The sequence below is a fragment of the Humulus lupulus genome, chromosome 5 (assembly GCF_963169125.1).
Source record: "Humulus lupulus chromosome 5, drHumLupu1.1, whole genome shotgun sequence".
NCBI classification, from domain to species: Eukaryota; Viridiplantae; Streptophyta; class Magnoliopsida; order Rosales; family Cannabaceae; genus Humulus; species Humulus lupulus.
In genome coordinates this window covers 33,058,606-33,064,655 of record NC_084797.1, presented here as the reverse complement: position 1 = coordinate 33,064,655, position 6,050 = coordinate 33,058,606, and the positions used below count along the sequence as shown (strand labels likewise).

Below are 6,050 nucleotides of genomic sequence, written 5' to 3'. Positions count from 1 at the left end.
GCTCTCCACTCAAGGCTGGGTATGCTTCTCTTTCCCTTTACCTGCACCACATAGCACCTGTGAGCCAAGGATAAGCAAGAAAACTTATCACTGCATGTATACGAGTAATAATAAATGATCATGTAATCATTCTGGGGTCCTGCACCCTAGATTGATGACTATTCCTGTGCCCTAAATATATGTCTGGTAAATCATTCTGGGGTCTTACACCCTGGATTAATGACTATTAAGTCATTCTGGGGTCTTGTGCTCTGATTAGATGAATAATAAGACATCCTGAGGTCCTGCGCCCTAAGCCATGTGACTATTAAGTCACTTGAGCCTTTTAGCCTTGGCTCTAAGTAACTAGCTATAGACTAGCCAAGCGATTTAGTTTTCTTCGACCAATAGGTCGAACGAGCATATAATGCTCTTGTTGATTAGATCTAATCATATCGACCAGCATTCAATGCGCTATTGCTGCTCTTGACTCATAAGTCAATTTCATACACTACAAGAAAAAATGCTTTTAATAACACCAAAAATGTGTTATCAAAACATACGATAACACTTTCTGATGTGTTAAGACCGACTATGTTATTGTAGGTCAGGGTACTTTACATAACACTTTATCAGTGTTATACAGATGTGTTATTGTATTGTCAACGATAACACAATTTCTATGTTATTTTAATATATATATATATATAAGTGTTGAATTATGTTATTTATAGTCGATTATATAACACTTTTTTTGTGTTATACTACACTTTAGTATAACACTTTTTTTGTGTTTTACTATACTTTAGTATAACACAGTTTTTGTGTTATACTAAACTTTAGTATAACACATTATTTGTGTTATACTACACTTTAGTATAACACATGTGTTATATTAGCTTAGAGAAACATAATCTTTTTTTACTTACACAAAACTAGGAAAACAAATATGAAAGTTGAAGCCAAATAAGGTAACATAAATAGATTTTTATTAATTACTCAAATGTAATTACAATATTTAGTCTACTAGTCTAGGCTTAAGAAATCATATTACAAAATAATTTATGCCCAATTTAGATTCCTTTATCACTAAATACAAAACAAGAAATGTATAAAAAAAATTAGTGAAATACATTCTTCCATTCTTTGCATCAATATCTCGATGGCTTTGCAGTTTCTTTGAAAGTGTTATCCTTCAAAAACAGGTCAGTAAATGCCACCTTCAAGTTCTTAACCTCTCTATCTAATTCACTTGGTGTCCTTTGCCTGCAAGATCCTAGAAAATGGAGTAGGATCCACCAAAAACTGAGATAAGTCTACAGATCATTGCTTGAAGTATCACACAGGAGAAAATACAAGGAATGATATTCAGCATATAATCACACCGAACAACATACATGAGCAGGGGAATTAATTTCAATAATAAAGAAGGGCAGGAAGAAGCATCGTCTTTTTAAATTCGGAAATGAAAGTGAATGAAAAAATCAAAGAGGATAGAGAATGAATGAACTGAACTTTATTGAAATATATAGAAGTGTTAAATAGAAGAAGAGAATACATCACTTATAATGAGCTAAAAATTCGAGTAAGACTAACAGATTCATAGAAAACCATAACAGATCTAGCAGCTACCACTTAATAGATAAAATTTGTAGTAATAAAAGTACTACAATCTTTCCATTAATCATTTATAGTGTGCACAAGGGAAATAAAAAGCCCACCTGTTCAGATGATGTTAGAATGGTTTCCATTTTCTGAGTTGTTACTTTGGTTGTACACAGAGTTAGGCATGGCAGAGCTGAGTCTGCCCTCAAAGTATGTGGAGTAAGGAGAGTACTTGGCACATTGCTCCTTCCATCCTACAAAAAAAAAACATAACATTATGCCTCTTAAATGCCTGTATCAGGTCAAGAACAAGAACAACAAAAGTAGTTCACAATAGACTGTTGGAATCGGAGAACAAAAAATGAAAATGAATAGTATTTAAGTGTAGCAGAGATTGTTGGTGAGAACTTGCAAGGCATCAGCAGGGAAATTGTTCTCATCAAACAAGACATGGTAGTGAGTAGGCCGACTGGTTCCTTGCAAGAGTATATATTACAAGACATAACTTTCATTAATACTCTATATTAATTAACAAAGACATTATACATGACCAAAGCAAAAAAATTGAACCTGAATTCCAGCATGACTGTTAAGGTAGAAGTCAAACTCAGTTGGGTGGCAGATTTGGGTATCAACAACAGTGCCTATATGTAATGTTAAATCAATTAGATTTCCTTTGAAATTTTGCTATACAAATATATTGGTACAATGGATTCACAGACTAAACCTGGTTGAATGTTGCCACGCTTGTCCATGGAATCACGGTTGTTGTAATCAACTGGGAAAAGGCGGGTATGATGCCTTTTCTGAACAATAACAAGTGTAATTGGAGGAAGATATCCTTCCTCAAGCGAACGACAAGCCTGTTTATAAACAAATACATAAACACTATAAGAGTCGCAGCCATGTTTTTGTGAAATGATTGATATCTGCTCTAAAGGCTATTCCTCAATCATTTAGTGATAATAGTACATACCTTTCTTATAGCATCTACCTCGTGAAGCATCACTTGAATGAACTGTCCGTCACTAACACCATCTCTGCCAAAGACCACAAAACAGAGTTAATTAAGCAATAATGACAAAAGACCAAATATTTACTATGTCTGCTGTGGATGTGTTACATCAGCACCAAAGATTATTGTAGGCAAATCAGACACAAAAGGAATTTTGCTATGGATAGCATCACTTAACACTGTATTTTGGCCGCCAACCTATATAATATAAATAGGTACAAAGAAATAAACAACACCAGCTCCAACACAGAAAAAACTTGCTTAGCAAAACAATACTTCCATGGAAGTGATAAAATCTGACATATACATACTAAGTGATTATTATATATATTGCCTAGTGTTCTAAGGGAAGAGATATAAAAAAAAGTTGATTATAAACAAGAGATGCAAGAGAGTATCTTTAATAAAAAGAGAAAATCGTATACAAAGTAATAACAGGATATGTAACTGCAATTATACTAATTTTACCAGTTTATTCTAACCTTTTAATAGCCATTAAATTAGACACATCAGAGAACAGTTTATTCTAATTTTACCAGATTCTATACCGCATTAAATTAGACACATCAGATTTAGCTTAGTTTGAGAGCATTCTACTCTCTACCAACAAGAAACCCAAGGCCATTGACTTTTGGAAGCATTTGATCAGCTACAGCAATAATTTGGGCAACAATTAACCAAATGAGCAGAGAATTTACTTTTTGTAAGAAACAGAAAATTGTTGGAAAGAGAGACAATATGCAAAGCTCTAATTTATATAGACACAAGCAAAACAAACTCACCACAAGGTGATATCAAAAGATAAGAAAATTAAGAACCTCATTTATGAAAGCCTGGCCAATTTGAGCAGCAACAAAAGGAAGCTTGTTCCCATTGTAATAGTACAAGTCTTTGAAGTTAACAAATATGCCCTGTGCAGTTTCTGGCCACATGAACCTACAGCAGAGGAGATTTAATTACATATCATTACTGACCAAACATGAGTCTTAATAAAAAAGAATCGCTAAGAATAATTAGTACCAAAATGTAACGTGCTCACCCAAGGCTCAAGCCAGATGGCCCTATTGATGTTTGGAACATAAGATTGAATGGATATGGATCAGAAAGTGGATTCTTAGTGGTGAAACATACTCCCAATACTATAATCATCTGCTCTTGCTGCCTGCAAAAACATTAGAGGTGAAACATATAACACAAACAACAGCTAAACCCGCAACCTGCATAATCGAGCAAAACCAAAGATTGACAAATAACCACAAATAATTTGTAGACTCACTATAAACTGTTAAAGAATAAATTTAATAAGAAAAAAAAGGGAAAAATTAAATACTGCTCATTAGGAGAAAAAATATCAATCGACATCAACCTTAGTAAGTACATTAAGATTAAAAAAAAATACAAAAACTGTTATATAAATGATAAACAAAATTACACCATAAAGGACTGACAAAGAAGAGAATAACATACCAGTAATTTGAGATATCAAACCACTATTAATAAATAAAAAAGGGCTTTTAGAGATGCAACAAACGTTTAAAAATCATTTTAAAACAATCTTTTTTTATACGCTCAAAGCATAATCATGAATTTCATAATTTTCAACTGAAAGGGAAAAATAACATAAATAAGAGAATTAGAGACGCATAAGAGATTAAAGACAATTGATTTCATTTCTAAAATTTCTTTTCACCATTATCAGATGCAAGAGAATGATAACTTGGGGAAGAAAAAATCAATTTCCTCTAGCATATAAAAATAGATTTTGCCACTGTAAGAACATTTTAGAAAAGTAAATTACAAATAAAAGAATTTTAACAAGAAATCATAACTAAATCTATTTTAATAGTATTGTAAAGTATTAGAAATAAATTGTAGACTAAAACTGTCCAATCTAAGATATTAAATGAAATCATAAACAAAATCAAAATGTGGGGTGTGGGCAACACAGGGAAGGTCACTCTTCTAAAGTAACATATCAACGAAAAAAACCAAAACTTACCTTAATGATAATGCGGTAAGCTCTGATACATTCCACTAGAGTAAGAACATTGCCAATGTACTCTAATAGTGAGAAATATATAGAAGAAATGGCTTACCTCACCAAGGTGTTGCAAAATACCATAAAGTCCACCAAATATTGTACAGAATACCATATCTGTGTGTCCATGAAATATATCTGTAAAGTAGAAATAAAATAATGTGTCAAGCATTTATGCTAGACCAGGTTGATCTATATACTAAGCTTCTAACTTCTTCCCTAATTCTTTGTTCAAGATATTTTACAATGTTCGTCATTAATAAATTTAAACTAAGATGGGCTTCCATAACTAGTGCAGATATTATCAAGAAGCGAGTATGACAAACAACACTCACCACTACTATAGGAGCCCATACTGCAATTTTTGCACCAGCGTTATTCTATACTGCAAGAGAAGCAATTTTTTTGGGGGTTAGATTTAGTAGCTATACCAGGTTTCTGATTAATTTTTTTGGACAAACTATATACAAAGGAACAGAGAAAACCTTTTGGGAAAAGCTCATGCCAGTCATAAGTTTTCACGCCAATTTTCATGATTTACTTTGTTGGTCCTATGAGAGGCTTTATCTGCATTATTCCACTGGCCGCAGTTAACAGTAAGTATGCTTTCATGTTTATATTTAACTAGCATAAGAATTAGAAAGATTACAATGAACAGAAATGCTAAGAATTAATTAGCTCTGATTTTATATTTAACTAAAATCTGTTTCTTGTCAAGAAAGCGAAATAATAGCAAAAATATGAATTCTAGTATATTTCTTAAACCTTCAAAGTAATGCTAGTTGCTAAATTCAACATCTAAGAAAAAACTTGGTGCAAGATTGATCTAGAACTTTTAAAAGAAGAAAAAAATGCCTTTGTGATGAACTTACCTGTGTCCAAGCAAGTAGAGTGAATATTCTCGAATTCAAAGAAAAACAAGGAGATAACTCAAGTGATAGTGAAAATTGGGTGGCAGAAGTAGTCATAAGATTCTCTGCCATTCAAGAGCCACAAGTTCACAGTTAAAGTAACAGTTAACACCAACTAAAGTTTTACTAGTCTTAAAAATACACATGGAAAACTTTTTAAAACATGAAAACACATCTTAATTTCTTTAGTGTTAATTGAAGATATAGAGGACAAGGTGATTGCTCTTTCTTTTTCATCAAATTAATAAAAGAAACATAGGAATAGGATAAGTACATGGCATATTCAAATTGCAAAGAATAAACACAAATTCATTATAGAAGTAACAAGAGCAACCCATTAAATATAACAAATGTATTATTAGAGAGCCCTCGGATCTCATAGCTATATCAGAACATTAACAATATTAACCACAGATTATTTTCAAAGCCCATTTACATCTTCACCCACCTCGTAAGAGATAGAGAGAGTAGTAGTAGTAGTAGTAAAGAAGGAATGAAAGAG

At 32.4% G+C, this 6,050-nt stretch overlaps 1 long non-coding RNA gene across 1 annotated transcript; it reads right to left on the bottom strand.

Annotated features, from left to right (window-relative positions):
* Positions 1-953: 953 nt before the first annotated feature.
* On the bottom strand, positions 954-1,834 carry LOC133780344 (uncharacterized). The gene is made up of 2 exons (XR_009869243.1): positions 1,701-1,834; positions 954-1,284 (listed from the first exon to the last, which is right to left on the bottom strand). It is a non-coding gene; the product is annotated as an uncharacterized LOC133780344 (long non-coding RNA).
* Positions 1,835-6,050: the final 4,216 nt, after the last annotated feature.